This window comes from Chionomys nivalis, chromosome 11 (assembly GCF_950005125.1).
Source record: "Chionomys nivalis chromosome 11, mChiNiv1.1, whole genome shotgun sequence".
NCBI classification, from domain to species: domain Eukaryota; kingdom Metazoa; phylum Chordata; class Mammalia; order Rodentia; family Cricetidae; genus Chionomys; species Chionomys nivalis.
In genome coordinates, this window is record NC_080096.1 from 17,630,737 (window position 1) to 17,647,102 (window position 16,366).

The following is a 16,366-nucleotide window of genomic DNA, read 5'->3' on the forward strand; positions in this document are numbered from 1 at the left end:
TCAGCTCCCCCCACACCCGGTTCAAAAGTAACTACGCAGCCCGCGGGGTGCCCATCCAGTAACTTTAAACTCACAGAGATTCCCCTGCCTCTGCCTCCTGAGTGCCGGGATTAAAGGTGTAAGCTAATGGGCCTGGCTGCCATCTTTTCTTTTTTAATTAATTATATTACTCGACAATTTTATACACGTAGAGAACGTATTCTAGTTACTCTCAGCCCCACCCCTTCTCCCGTCTCCTCCTCATCCCGTCCTCATCTCTGCCAATCCCTTTCCCAGAATCCCGACCTTTGGTTTTGTGGCCCAGTTCATTTAATGAGAACCTGATGGAGTCACCAGGCGGCCCCCAGCTGGAAACAGCGACTCCCATGCTCCCTGTAGCCGATAGTTCAGCAGTGAAGGGTAGGGACCCCAAGTCCCTCCTCCGTCTATGCTTGACTGTGGACGGGCCCATTCTTAGGCAGACCCAGTGCAGGTCTGGCTGATGTGAGCTCAAGATTTATGTGGCTGTACCCACCTTATTTTGCCAGACAGGGTCTCTCATTGAACCAGGGGCTGGTAATCCAGCCGGACTGACTGGCCAGTGTGCTCCAGGGATTCACCCGTCTCCCCTCTCCCAGCACGGGGCTTGCCGATATAGGCCATGTGCCCCCTTTTACATGATGCCGAGGGTCTGAACTCAGGTCCTCACTTTACCAACTGAGCCGCCTCCCCCAGGTCCCTTTCCTGTGTTCACTGAGGCAGGATGTCACAGAGCTGAGGCCCGTCTCCAACCCACAATGAAGCACTAAGGATGACCTTGAATTCTGACCCTTTCACCCCCACCTCTCCCTTTCCAGTTCTGGGAATGCAGGCTTGCACCACCATGCCCAGTTTATTCTGTGCTGGGGATCAAACCCAGGGCTTCATGAAGACCAGGCAAGCTCTCTGCCAAGTGAGCCACACCCCAAGCCTCCCAATTTCTCTTGATCCCATTTGCCCCACCTTAGTAGGCAAAATCTGGTAACAGCAGTTAAGAGCACAGACTGCGGAGGGCCCAAGTTCAGTTTCCAGCACCCAAGTTCAACTTCAGCTCCGGGGGAATCTGATGCCCTCTTCTGGCTTTTATAGGTACTGCACTCACATGCACAAACCCACATATAGACTGGAGCAAGGACTCAATGGTTAAGAGCACTTGACTGCTCTTCCAGAGGTCCTGAGTTCAATTCCCAGCAACTACCTGGCAGCTCACAACCGTCTGTAATGGGGTCAGATTCCTTCTTCTGGAGTGTACACAGACAGAGCACTCATACCCTTAAAATACACGAATAAGTAACTCTTAAAAAAAATAAAAATAATAAGTCTAACTTGGGCGACTAAAGAGTGACAGCCACGTGGTGGCGCACGCCTTTAATCCCAGCACTCGGGAGGAAGAGGCAGGCGGATCTCTGTGAGTTCGAGACCAGTCTGGTCTACAAGAGCTAGTTCCAGGACAGGCTCCAAAACCACAGAGAAACCCTGTCTCGAAAAACCTAAAAAAAAAAAAAAAAAAAAAAAAAAAAAAAAAAAAAGAGTGACAGCCACCATATGTCTCTATGTTTTTACTCTGACCCAGAGGGATGCTATGTCTCAAAGCATACGAGTTCATCCTGGACCAGGAAAAGCAGAAGAGGTGGGGAAATCAGGGGACGGGGTTGGTAGCAGAAGAGAAGATGATAGATACAGGAATTGATGGGCTTGAGGTTAGGGTGCTTGGTTCTTGTCTCCACCAGCCCTGCCAACCACAGTGTGGTCTGAGCCACCAAACCCTAATTCCTCATCCCTGCTCCCCAACCTCAAGCCCATCATATGACCAACAAAGTAAAGAGTAGGGCCCATAGCCAGACTCTCGGGGTCCTAACGGATGATTAGCAGCAAATAACCCAAAGCCTGTGGACCTGTGATCGGGACCCCGGAAACAGGGAGGTGGAGACAGGCAATGGGGGCTGCCTTTGAAAGGTTCTCTGACTCAGGAAGGAGTCTAGCATTCCTTGGCAGGCTGTGAATGCCCTTTACTTAGGTAATAAATGTGGAACCCAGGAAACCGGGAGGGCTCTATTTAATCGCCGTTCCTGGGTTCAGCTCTGTCAAGCAAGACTGTGCCGCCTGCCATGGCCAAGACACAGCTGTGTGCGCACACGCAGGGCCACAGCTGCCCAGACACACATTCCCTTCTGGCTCCAGCTCTCTCCATGTGGAGAGAGGCAGAGAGGCAGCCAGCACAGAGCAGAAGCTGTAATTCCATCAAAGGCCCTGGTGCACACTGTAAACCACCCGGCACAGCCGGAGCGGTTTGTCACCAGAGCCCCAGCGGAATTGATTCAGAAGGCAACTGTTGCAAATCCTTCCAACATGAGGCTAAAATCGTGAGGCCGACTAGAGCTGAGTTCCTGGGAAGGAGAAAAGCAGGAAGTATTGATCCCAAGTTCAATGGCAAGCCACGTGGTAGCTAGAGCAGCCAAAGGCATGCCGCCGTTGGCCCTGCCAACAAGGATTCAGCTGCTCAAAACGCTGAGCAGGGTTGGGGGCAGGGGAGAGGGCAGGCCTGAGAACAGGATCCAAAGCCGCTGACAGCTGTTTCTGCAGCATCCTAGAGTTGAAAGACCCAGGCCACTGGGTCTCCTTACAGGGGTTGAAGTTCCCGCGACTGCAGAACAAGGACCCTCCTAACATCAAGTGGCAGAGGGGCAGGAAAACTGGGAAAGCTGAGAAGGGGTACCCGGGGCCAATGGGAACCTAGGCTGTCTGGCCACAGCATCACAGGCTTTGAGGATCGGTGGCTTTGGAGTCTGGACCGTGTGGAGAGTCCCAGAGAAGAGTGAGATGACTGTGAGTAAGGATGCTTGCCCCCAAGCCGGCCGACCTGAACTCAATCCCTGGGACCCACAGAGGTTGAGCAGACTCCTGCAAGTTGGCCCCGGACTTTCATTCACTTGGGTGCCCACCCCCAACATACACACAAATTAATAATTGAATGCAATTTTTGGATACAACTCTCAGTGCATAGATTTGGTTGACCTTGAACTGACAGCAATCCACCTGCCTCTGCCTCACGAGCCCTAGAATTAAAGTTGGGTGCCACCATATCCAGCTTAAAAGATTTTTTTTTTAAGTTGGAGAAATGGCTCAGAGGTTAAGAACACTGACTGCTCTTCCAGAGTATCCAGGTTCAGTTCCCAGCACCTACATCTGTGATTCCAGTTCTAGCAGATACAACACCCTTTTCTGGTCTCCATGGGCCCCAGCCATGCACCTGGTACACAGACATACATGTGGGCAAAACACCCATACACATAATATAAAGTAAAATTTTTAGGGTGCTGGAGTGCTAGCTCAGTGGTTAAGAGCACTGGCTGCTCTTCCAAAGGACCTGGGTTCAATTCCCAGCACCCACATAGCAGCTCACAACTGTCTGTAACTCCAGACCCAGAGATTCTGGTACCCCCTCTGGCTTCTATGAGCACTGCATACATACGGTGCATATACATGCATGCATATAAACACTCATACACATACAATAAAAAACAATATTTTTAAAAAAAAAAAAAAAAAGAAAGAAAAGAGAAGAGAAGAGGGAGTGGGAGAAATGACTCTGTAGATAAAATACCACAAGAGCAAAAGAGACTTCCAGCTACGCAAACAGCTGCGGGCAGCCGTATGTCCCTCTTATCCCACTGTTGGGGAGGCAGAGGCAGGAGGATTCCGGGGTCTTGCTGGCCAGCCAATCTAGCTGAATCCATGACCTCCAGGTTCAAAGAGAGACCCTGTCTCCAAAAACTAAGATGAAGAGCTGAAAGACAGGCCATTAGTCAAGAGCATGTACCGCTCTTGCGGAGGATCCTAGGTGGGTCCCAGCACCCACATCAGGTACCTTGCGGCTGCTCGTACCCCAGTTCTAAGGGATCTGATGACCTCTAGTTTTGTCCAGCACCCATGATGCACATAAATTCACACAGGCATACACACATACAAAAAAAAAGAAATATTTAAAAAAAAAAATAAGGGGGGTATGGTAGAAGAAGACTCCTGGAATCAACCTCTGACCTACCTACATACACACACACTCACACTCATGCACACACACACACACACAAACACACACACACAAACCCTCTGTGTCACTGGGAAGTGACAGAGGACTTGTCCCCAGGGCTTTCTTCCTGTAGGAAGGACATAGCCAGGTGCACTATGGGATTAGGATTCTAACGCTCCTCGAACCGAGTCTCCCACCTGTTCCCATCACCAGTTCTCACTCCTGCTTGACACAAGACCCGGAGACAGCAGAGAACATCACCCTCAAAGTCCCCCTCACCTCAAAATGAAGGCAAGGGGGCGCTAAGGAAACGACTCCGTGGCTAAGAACACTTGTTCTTGCAGAGGACACTGGAGAGTTCCCAGCATCCACATGTAGTTCACAGCCACCCACAACTCTGGTTCCAGGGGATCCAAGCTGGCTTCCAGGGGCACCATATACATACATGCACACATTCATGGAAAAGCACATACTCATCACATAAAATAAAACAAGTAAATTTCTTTTTCTTTTCGAGACAGGGTTTCTCTGTAGCTTCAGAGCCTGTCCTGGAACTAGCTCTTGTAGACCAGGCTGGTGTTGAACTCACAGAGATCCGCCTGCCTCTGCCTCCCAAATGCTGGGGTTAAAGGCGTGTGCCACCACCGCCTAACCAAAAGCAAATAAATTTTTTAAATGAAGGGTAAGTCTGCTTGGGCCAAATCCAGATACATCTCAGGACTTTCCCCAGATTGGGAGAGAAGCCTACATGGTCAGGGCAAAAGTCATTACCAGAAACTCCTGTGTTTCATTCAGAAGCAATTGGCTTCCATCTGTGAGCTGAACCTGCCTGGCCCAGCCTACTTGCTGCAGCCACCTGGCAGACACTTGAAACCAGCTCTGACAGGAAGCATGAACCTGAGCCTCCAAGGACCTGGCCAGCTCTCCGTGCTCCCTAATGCTCCAGGGAGGCACCAAGAGGAGGCACACACACAGGACAAAACAGACTGTGGAAGGCCAACCTCCCAGGACAGAGCATTCGCAGGGAACTCTCTTGAATAAGCAAACAACATATGGTACCCAAGCTCTGGCAGGCAGGAGTTCAGGAGAAGCAGATGGTGGCACCCAGGCCTCTATAAGAGCCTCAGCTCAGGGACAATAAGGAGATGTGTGCACAGGGAACAAACATTTGAGTCTCAGCTCTAAATCCCAGTCACACTGTGTCCAGTGGTGGGACTCGGAGTCTGAAGCGTAAACCTCCTTTATGCATAAAGCATAAATCGCTTGTCTGTAGGCATAGAATAGCATCATTCCTTAAGGGTTCACATGCATCCCGTGACCTCATGGGTGGGCCCGCAGCCCCTTGGTACCCTCCCCATCTCCTACGTTACTAATCCTCCGACCTCATCCATGACTCTCTGCTAACCAAATTGTGTCTGCAACCCTGCTGTCCTTCCCGTCACCTAGTGTCCCATGGATATGCCCAGCCAGCAGACACTGTGGCCACTCCCCAGTCCAGAGGACAGGAGGTTCCTTACTGGGGACAGGTTCTCAGGAGGTCAGCAAGTGACTGCCCAAGGCGTCCATCCTCAGAGCACAGGGCATAACTCTTCCCTGTATGACCCAAGAACTTTCTGTGCTCCTAAAAGGGCCCAATTACCCACACTCTGGCCTGTGAAAGGCAGCCCTGAGTCACCCTGAGCATTTCCCACACAAAGGGACACTGGGACTTTTACTGAGGCTGGGGATGGGGGTGGGGTCTCCCCAGGGTGCCCACAGGCTCTTTCCTAAGAAGTCTTCTGTGGATACACCCATCAGCATTCCCCAATGCAACAATCCTAAAACACCGGGGAGTAAGAGAGTCATGTGACTGTGCTTGGTGATTCTAGTCACAGAAAACTCTCCCAGCCCAAGCATCCTCAGGGTAGCCACAAGAGTCCACACCTAAGCCAGGATAGCCAAGGCTGAAAGCTGAGACCTGAACCTGGGTCTCATTTTCGTCTAATTTTCTTCACAAAAACCCCATCAGAAGAAGTGGCAGGCACCTGAGTTCTAAATTCAGACCTCTTGCCTTTGGCCCTTCTGCCCCATGTCTCAGAGATGTTTGGTCCGACCCACAACCGGCCACTGCCATGTCTCATCGAGGCTTCTGGCTCCTCTCATTAAAGACCTCAAAGTAACTTAATGGGCTAAATGGGGAACCGATTCCATATGATTAATTGATTAGGGTACTACTAGGAATAATAATAATAATATCAGAACTTAAATAAGACTGCATGGCCTAGCTGCCAGCCTATAAAAAGAAAGCCAAAATAGCACAATTAGACGTTCGAGATGGAGGGAGCTTGTGGGTAGACCAGGCACTGGCTAGGCAGGCTCAGACCAAGAGAGCAACCTGCGTTCCATCCCCAAGCCCCACAAGACGGAAGGAAAGAACCATTTACCATAATTTGGCCTCTGACCTCTACATGTACCCCATGACACATGTGTGCCCACACACATACACACAAAATAAACAAGCGTCAAGAGAACATTCAAGGCCTGATGGGGTGTATAGCATATTCAAGGCCAGCAAAGGTTACCTTTTTTAAGTGCATGTGTTCTATGCATCTGCATGCATGTGAGCTCATGTGTCATGTGCTTGTGGAGGCCAAAGACCAACGCTGGGTGTCTTCATCAATCTCACCCCTTTTTGTACTGAGGCAGGGGCATGGTCTCTCCATAAAGCCCGGGTTCGCTAGGGGTCGCACCTCTCCTCCAGGTGCCGGAATTAAAGCAGCTGCCACAGCTGCCCGACTTTTGTGGGGATCTGAACCCCAGTCCTGATATGTACACAGCAAGAGCTTTCTTTAGCCATTGAGTCATCTCCTTGGCACCCCCAAAAGAAGCTTTGTAAGGGGCTGTGGGTGGAGCTCAAGGGTAGAATGCTTGCCTAGTATTTTTGAGGCCCAGGATTCAGTCTTCAGCACTAAAAAGAAGATGGGCCAAGCTTGAAGCCAGGGAAGTGGGAGCCCTGCCCTTTCAATCTCTAGAACCTGCAGAAAAGAAGAAAAGAAAGCCAGGTGGTGGTGGCGTGTGCCTTTAATCCAGTGTTCGGAGGCAGGTGGATCTCTGTGAGTTCGAGGCCAGCCTGGTCTACATGTGGTTACAGGACAGTCAGAGCTATAAAATAGAGAGCCTATCTCAAAACTACTAAAAGGAAGAGGAGGTGGAGGAGGAGAAGCCAGCACTGGAGAGGCAGAAGCAGGCATTTCTCTGTAAATGCTAGGCCTGGTTGCTAGGCCTGGTTGCTAGGCGTGGGGACCAGCCTCATCCGTGTGTCAAGTGGTAGATCAATACGAGGACCTGTCAGACACAAGAAAACATGTGTGTGCACATGAACATAGCTGCACACACCAGCATTGTGCACACACTAGAAACAAACGCAAAGGACTTTGCCAAGTGTGGCCTACCCCATTCGATGGCCAAATCCCTTTTCCTCTGCACTTTAAACCCGCAGCTTCACCTCAAGTCCTTTGACAGCAGCAGATGAATTTGTTTTAGATATGGTTTTCACTGTGTAGCCCAGGCTGGCCTTTTGTCTCAGCCTCTTTCAAAGAGCTAGAATTACAAGCATATAGCACCATGACTAGCTTGATTTTTTTTCCTTATGGACAAACAAGTATCCTCAGGTCTGGAATTTTTAAGTAAATATGAATTAGATTCCAAACAATCATCATCTTAGTTGGTCATGAATAAGAAAGTAGTTATGATTGGCAGATGAGAACATCTTCATCTCTGTAGCTCCGTCCCAATCCACCCCACCTCCATGCTAGGGAACAGAAGCTGGGGCCGGGCTCCTGCTCTATCCGCAGCTCCCAGGGCCCAGATCATGCTCTATCTATGTACATTCTTCTTTTATAAAGAAGTAGACAGTAGGGGCTGGAGAGATGGCTCAATGGTTAAGAGTAGTGACCGCTCTTCCCGAGGTCCTGAGTTCAATTCCCAGCAAACAATCCCATGGTGACTCACAACCGTCTCTCATGGGATTTGATGCCCTCTTCTGGCATAAAGGCATACATGCAGATAGAGCACTCATGCATAAAATAAATTAATTAATTAATTAATTAATAAAAATAAAAGAACCAGACAGGCCGGGCAGTGGTGGCACACGCCTTTAATCCCAGCACTCGGGAGACAGAGGCAGGCGGATCTCTGGGTGTTCGAGACCAGCCTGGTCTACAAGAGCTAGTTCCAGAACAGGCTCCAAAGCCACAGAGAAACCCTGTCTCGAAAAACCAAAAAAAAAAAAAAAGAACCAGACAGTAACTGAACCACCATTGCAGGCCACCGTCCACCAACCACTGTGATAAACCACCACTGTGTCACAAAAGCAGCTGTAGATAACAGATAACATGCAAATAGGTGTGGTCCCGTCCCAGTAAAGTTTTATTGACAAAAACAAACCATGTGCCAGGTTTGGCCCAAGACTCTTTGGCTTCCATGGTTCTATTGGATAGGAGGAGACACTCTTTCTTTGATATCTAAGGCGTTCTCTGCTTGAACCTCAAGTCATGATTCACTGGGGTCATTTTAGACACAAGGAAAGATCTAGAATAAGAGAAACTTGAGACACGGGCTTCTTTCAGCGTCCCTTACTCACAACACGTGGTCCTATGCCCACCACACCTTGTCACCTGTGTCTCCACTTCCAGATCACAGGATGGCTCTGAACTCTGATGAGATCTGTGGGGGCAGAAAAGTGGCAAATTGCTGTCCCCACTCACAGAGCATCTGACCCGGGAGTTCTGGTGGAAGCAGTGACTCCTGCTTCCAATAACCACCCCACCCCCCAGATGCAATAGCTGCCGGAGGATCACGCTAAAAACTGCAGGGCTCCACACAAACCGAAAACCTGAATGTCTGCTGCCACCTAGTGGACAGATGCGAGCAGCACCTCTGTCTACAATCTTGCTTCTGAAGCGTATCCAAAAGAACACACATCTTTTCGTCCTGGAGAAGAATCCATTCTTAAGGCCAATCCGTCGCCTGTATACTTGGGATTCCACTACAGTACTCCAAGCCCCTTGAAAGAAATGAGGTGTCACGTTATTTACAATAATATGGCAGTGATTTTAAATCAATTTAAACCAGAAACAGACTATTTTCCACCAGGGGGAAAACATCTTAAATATCTAAATAGAAGCAAACTGCTGCTGGCATTGGTCTCTGGCTAGTCTCCCATCACCAGATGCTCAGACCTCTTCTACAAAGCAAATCCACACCCTGCTCCCATACTCCCTGCCAGCAACCCACCCCCGACCTGGTGCAGCCCCTGAGATCTGGCAGAAGGCGGCTAAAGTGAGGTCCTTCCAGACCTTGGCACACACGGAAAAGTAGCGGTGACCAAGGGCCCTGTTGGCCCTCGACGGGAAATGTCTGCTTCTCAAGGCAGCAGAGCAAAAAGCCCTTCTAATAAAAGTCTTGGCCTGGGGGGCTTAATTAGAAGGGGGCTTAGGATGAAGGACGCTCCAGGGGAAATCCACACGTTGCATAAACTGGGTACAGTAGGCACAGTGTTATCTCAGCACTCTGGAGGTGGAATGGGGGTCTAGGAATTGGGGTACAGTAGGCACACTGTTATCTCAGCACTCTGGAGGTGGAACAGGGGTCCAGGAATTGGGGTACAGTGGGCACAGTGTTATCTCAGCACTCTGGAGGTGGAGCAGGAGTGCAGGAATTGGGGTACAGTGGGCACACTATTATCTCAGCACTCTGGAGGTGGAGCAGGGGTCCAGGAATTGGGGTACAGTAGGCACACTGTTATCTCAGCACCACGGAGGTGAAGCGGGGGTTCAGGAATTGGGATACGGTGGGGCACACTGTTATCTCAGCACCCTGGAGATGGAGGGAGGGTTCAGGAATTCAAGGTCATCTTCAGCTACAGAGTGAGTCCAAGACCAGCCTGGCGTACATGAGAGCTGTCTATGAATGAAGGAAACAGAGCAGATTGTCTATAATTTTCATCTTTCAAGTCACACCTGCACTGACCTGAATTTGAATCCGGTTCCCACCATGCGTGCAAAACTTAAGAATGGTTCCACTTTTCCCTCTTAACACAGTTCTGAGCTAGGCACAGTGGCTTATGTCTTTGATACTTCAGAAGGCTGGGCAGGAAGATCACAGGCTACATAGCAAGACTCTCAAAAAGGTTGGGGAGGGAGCCTGGGGAGATGGCTCAGGCAGTAATGTGTTTGTCATGCAAGCACAGGAACCTGAGTTCAGTCCCCCAGAATCCATATTTAAAAGCTGGACGCAGCAGCAGGTGTGTGCTTAGAACCTCAGCAGGGCTGGAGAGGCAGAAGCAGAGGAATCTCTGGGGCTCACCGGCAGGCTGACCTATCGTAATTGATGAACTCCAGGCCAAATTAGAGACCCTGTCTCAAACAATAAGATGGAGGAGCTGGGGAGACAGGTGAGCAGTAGGTGTCATTGCCACAAAAGCTGAGAACAGCAATTTGAACCCCCAGCATACAAGTGGGTTAGGGTTAGTGCTGGGCCGGCCACAGCAGGCTGCCTGAAATTCCAGCCTTTGGAAATCAGACAGGTTGCCTCTGGAGTAAACTGGTAAAGAGATTAGCCCTAACAGTGAGCTCTGAATTTGACTTAGAGACGCTGATGCCAGTCAGGTGGTGGCGGCACATGCCTTTAATCCCAGCTCTTGGGAGGCAGAGGCAGGTGAAGCTCTGTGAGTTCAAGGTCAGCCTGGTCTACAAAGTGAGTTCCAGGACAGCCAGGACTGTTACATAAAGAAACCTTGTGTTGAAAAACCAAAGGGGGTGGGGGGAAACTCTGCCTCGAAGAATAAGTTGAGGCAGGCAGTGGTGGCACACAACTTTGGTCAGGAGGCCGAGGCAGGTGGACCTCTGTGAGTTTGAGCCCAGCCTGTTCTACAAAGCAAGTTCCAGGACAGTCAGGAATACACAAAGAAAAACTAAGAAAAAATAAATGAAGAAGACTCCTAACATCAACCTGGGGCCTCTAAGCAGTGTGCACTCACACCACGTGTGCACTTACACAGGAGAACACGTGCATGTGCATGCTCACACCAAAAAATAAAAGTTAAATTTTTTTTTAAAGGGAAGGAAAACTATATTCTGCCAAAGCCCAGCAATTAGTCACTTCCTCTTGCCCAGCCCCGCTGAGATCCAGGTCCCTAACTCCGCCAGGCACCAAATAAAGGAACACACAGCCACCCACTGCAGATGCCTTGGACTCCCAGCTTGGCGGCTGCTGGAGTTTTGTCAGCATGGAGAAGCATTAGGGCCATTCTACAAAGGATGGCGTGGTACCAAGAGAACAGAGATGACAGGGACCAACCAGAACGGTTTTTTGATGCCAGCAGTTTATATTTGGCCTCCAGATGTGAGGCAGCTGACAGCCAATTAGCACGGCTCAGATCTCCACAGAGCCCCCCCCCCCCTTCTGCACACATGGTGCAGGCACGGCAGTGTGAACACGTGTCTGCCTAGTTGTGCTTTGATGGAGAAGTCTCTGGAATGAACGCTCTTGGAAGGCCTGAGATGTGGAGCCCCGGCACGTGGGACCTCCGTGGTCCTGTCTCCTTTCATCAGGCTTGATCCCAGAGCGGGTATCAAGGTGACATTTTGTACTGAGACGATGACCCTGTCTATTCCAGGGAGGGGAGGAGGCGTGGCCCAGCCCTGAGTTTCGGTGGAGGAGAACCCCTGTTAGCCGCCAGCCCGGGCAGTCCAGAGCTACTGGGCATGAGCTGTGCTGTGGAGATGCTGGAAACGCAGCTTCAGTGCTTTCTTTAGTGAGCTGTGTGGGAGGGGCTGGGAAAATGCTCGGAGCCGGCACTAGACTGTCCAACAGATGAGGCGAGGGTCCCCACAGGCCTGGTCGCCCTGCCTCTCCCTACTGTCTCCCTGCCTGCAAGCTCCTGAGTTCCAGTTTGGGGGGACGACAGGAGCACTGAACCCTCTTCCTAGAGGTCTCAAACTGAGGATGACGCAGCCCTCCTGCAAGCTGTATTCACAGCAGTTCGGAGTCGGCAGCGTGGGGACTGGATCTAACAGATGAAGAATCAGACTCGGGAGTCACAAAATGACCCCTGAAAAGCCTTCTCCAGAACCCTGGTACTCAACCTCACATAAGTTCCTAGGCTGTGCTTGGTTTCCAGTTGAGGGGTTTGTGAGCATCCCAGACCCATGATGGTCCAGCAAAGGTGACCCATGCATGCTACCTTCACCTGAAGTGGGAAGGGGGAGGGGGAGGGGGGAGGGGGAGGAGGGGGAAGAGGAGGAGGGGGGAGGAGGAGGACAAGGAGGAGGGGGGAGGAGGAGGGGGAGGAGGAGGACAAGGAGGAGGGGGGAGGAGGAGGGGAGGAGGAGGGGGAGGGGAGAGGGGAGGAGGGGAGGGGGGAGGAGGAGAGGGAGGAGGAGGAGGGGGAGGAGGGGGGAGGAGGAGGACAAGGAGGAGGGGGGGAGGAGGAGAAGGAAGAGGAGGAGGAGGGGGGAGGAGGAGGAGAAGGAAGAGGAGGAGGAGGGGGGAGGAGGAGGAGGAGGAAGAGGAGGAGGAGGGGAGGAGGAGGAGAAGAGGAGGAGAAGGAGGAGGAGGAGAAGAAGAAGAAGAAGAAGAAGAAGAAGAAGAAGAAGAAGAAGAAGAAGAAGAAGAAGAAGAAGAAGAAGAAGAAGAAGAAGAAGAAGAAGAAGAAGAAGGCAATGAGGCTAGGAGATGCCCAACCAGAACGAGGACGAGGAGTGGCCCACGTCCCTGATGACCCAGTCACTGACCAGCCTCTATAACCTGGCCCCTTGTCGGCTCTTCAGTACCAGTCCTAACAACTGTTAACTTGTTTACTGACACAAGGCCATTCACCATGTAGCTCATGTTGGCCTGAAACTATGGCAATCCTTCAGTCTCAGCCTCTCAATGTTAAAGGTCCCAGGAGTCAGGCCTGTGGCAAGCACCTTCACCCAGTGGGCCATGTTGCTGGCCTGTTGACTTTCAGTAACAAAATCCCTTACAAACACTAAACCTTCCCACTCTTGTTCTTTTTCTTTACGTTAACCAAGCCCTGGATGAGGCAAGAGGATTCTGTGAGCTCAAGGCCAGCCTGACATACACAGTGAGCACCAGGTGAGCTGGGTCTGTTTCAACAATTAATTAAATGGGGTGGACATGGTGTCATACACCTTTATTCCCAGCACTCAGGGGGCAGAGACAGGCAGATCTCTGTTTTCAGGATTTTTACATGTTGTAGTGAATCTCAGTACTTTGTTCCTTTTCATGACTGAATAATATTCCCCGATCTAAATATACTGCATTTTATCTAGCCATCCATTGATGGATGTTTTGATTGTTTATGAATGTTGCTATTGTAAATAATGCTGTGTGAGCATTCATTAACAAGCTTTCATGTGGCAGTAAGATTGACTGTATTTGGGTATGTTCTGACTAGGAAGGACATTGTTACATTGGATGATGATTCTACACGTAACCATTTGAAGGACATATTCCCGCTACAGCGTTCAGGATTCCTATTCTTCCACATCCTCCCAACGCTCTTTTCTTTTTGGCATTATATTTATTTATTTAGACTTATTTAACTTTTCATTATGCATACATGTGTACATGTATATGGGTCTGTGAATATTTGAGCGCAGGAGCCCACAGAGTCCAGAAGAGGGCGCCAGACCCCATGGAGCTGGGTCACAGGTGACTGAGCTGCCTCACATGGGAACTAAATTCGACTTGAAATATTGGCTCCTAACTGTTGAGCCATCTCCACCAGCCCCTTTTAAGGTTTTGGGGTTTTGTGGGAGTAGTTAGTTTTGTTTTTTAAATAGGGTCTCACTTAGCCCAGGCTGGCCGCCAACTCAGCATGCAGCTGGAGATGATCTTGGACTATTGGTCCTCAGGCCCCCTCCCCAGTGCTGGGATTATGGATTTGTGTCGCCATGGGGCTTTATCTGGTGCTGGAGATCAAACACAGGACTCAATGTATGTTAGTTGAGCTCTTATGGTGTGATTATTTGTGATTGTTCCTCTTTTGGGTATATGCCCAAAAGTGGTATTGCTGGGTCTTGAGATAGATTCCTAATTTTCTGAGAAACCACCATACTGATTTCCACAACGGCTGTACAAGTTTGCACTCCCACGAGCAATGGAGAAGAATTCCCTTACCCCACATCCTCTCCAGCATAAGTTGTCATCAGTGTTTTTGATCTTAGCCGTTCTGATAGGTGTAAGACGGTATCTCACAGTTGTTTCGATTTGCATTTCCCTGATGACTAAGAATGTTGAGCATTTCCTCAAGTGCCTTTCAGTCATCTGAGATTCTTCTGTTGAGAATTCTCTGTTTAGATCTGTACCCCGTTTTTATTTATTTATATTTATTTATTTTGTTTTTGTTTTTTTGTTTTTTCGAGACAGGGTTTCTCTGTGGCTTTGGAGTCTGTCCTGGAACTAGCTCTGTAGACCAGGCTGGTCTCGAACTCACAGAGATCCACCTGCCTCTGCCTCCCGAGTGCTGGGATTAAAGGCGTGCGCCACCATCGCCCAGCTCCAATTTTTTTAAATGATTTATTTATGTTCATTGGTGTGAAGGTGTCAGATCTCGTGGAACTGCATTTTCAGACAGTTGTGAGCTGCCATGTGGGTGCTGGGAATTGAACCCGGGTCCTCTGGAAGAACTGAGCCATCTCTCCAGCCCAGTTATTCCATTTTTTTTGTATCTGTTGAGGTTTTCTTTGTTACTAATTATGTGGACAGTTTTTGAGAAGGTTCCATGCAGTGTTGAGAAGAAGGTATATTTGTTTGTGTGTTTAGGTGGAATGTTCTATAGATGTCTGTTAAGTCCATTTGATGGTCGATCTGTTAAAAGATGGTTTAATATTTTAATATGAAACCTTAGTCTTTAAGCTATATAGGTATTAAGAATTATAGGTCAGGGGGCTGGAGAGATGGCTCAGTGGTTAAGAGCATTGCCTGCTCTTTCAAAGGTCCTGAGTTCAATTCCCAGCAACCACATGGTGGCTCACAACCATCTGTAAAGAGGTCTGGCGCCCTCTTCTGGCCTTCAGGCATACACACAGACAGAATATTGTATACATAATAAATATATTGTATACATAATAAATAAATATTAAAAAAAAAGAGGGGGCTGGAGAGATGGCTCAGAGGTTAAGAGCATTGCCTGCTCTTCCAAAGGTCCTGAGTTCAATTCCCAGCAACCACATGGTGGCTCACAACCATCTGTAAAGGGATCTGGTGCCCTCTTCTGGCCTGCAGACATACACACAGACAGAATATTGTATACCTAAAAAATAAATAAATATTAAAAAAAAAAAATTATAGGTCAATAGTCATCCATGTTTGTCATACTTAAACTAATCAGGTTCTTTAGATACATAAAGATTATATTCCACATAGGTAATCTTTAACCATTTCAAAGAAATGTAGAATATGGCATTTAAATAACTTAAGGTACTGTTGACATGAGACACGATTGCTCCAGACAGCACCAATCTATTCCCGAGAAAATGTTGGGCACCAAAGACTCCAAGTGGAGTCACTTGGAACTTGTTTTCTTCTTAACAAAACTGGCCTTTGGGCAAAAAACTGCCCATACCTCGACCACTGACAAAATGAATGGTGTCCAAACTGGACAAGCAGGATACAAGCAAAAAAGACCACCAAACCTTGCCAAGACAGGGTAAAACGGTTTTAAAATTTTTCCAGCCTCTAAAAATGGTCTATCAGATACTCTAGGCCTTAGCCCAAACATTGCAAATGAGACTTCGGATGATTGCCCAGGTAGTAGGTTGTCTCTGTCATTTCTTGCACCTTTTAAAAGTTGCTTGATTGCACTTCCTGTTTACTCAAGTTGAAAGACTTTGGGGCACCTTAGCATTACTGCACCCCCTTCCTGGGAACCAGGGACCTTGGTAACCAACCACGCGTGCACGGGAGCTGTGAGTACTTTCCATCCCCTTTGTAGTCTTTCTTCAATAGACCCGGACCCTGGAACGGGGGTGAGGGTCTTGTTCAACCAACCCAGCAACCGCTATAGCATTAATCAATTAGTTAGCTGACTATTGAATGAACTAGTCAAAATAGTTGACAAATGATTTCTGGACTCTCCCTTTTGATTCTGTACTACCCCCTCCTTGATTCTGTGGTTTTTTTCCTTTAAAAGAGCCTGTAATAGACAAAGTAGGGGTCCTTCTCCTCTCGAGGCTGAGGGACCTCTGCCACGGCAGCAAAATAAAAATTCCTCTTGCTATTGCATCAAATCCGCTGAGAGTGTCTCTTGGGGTGACCTCCTCCTTGGTG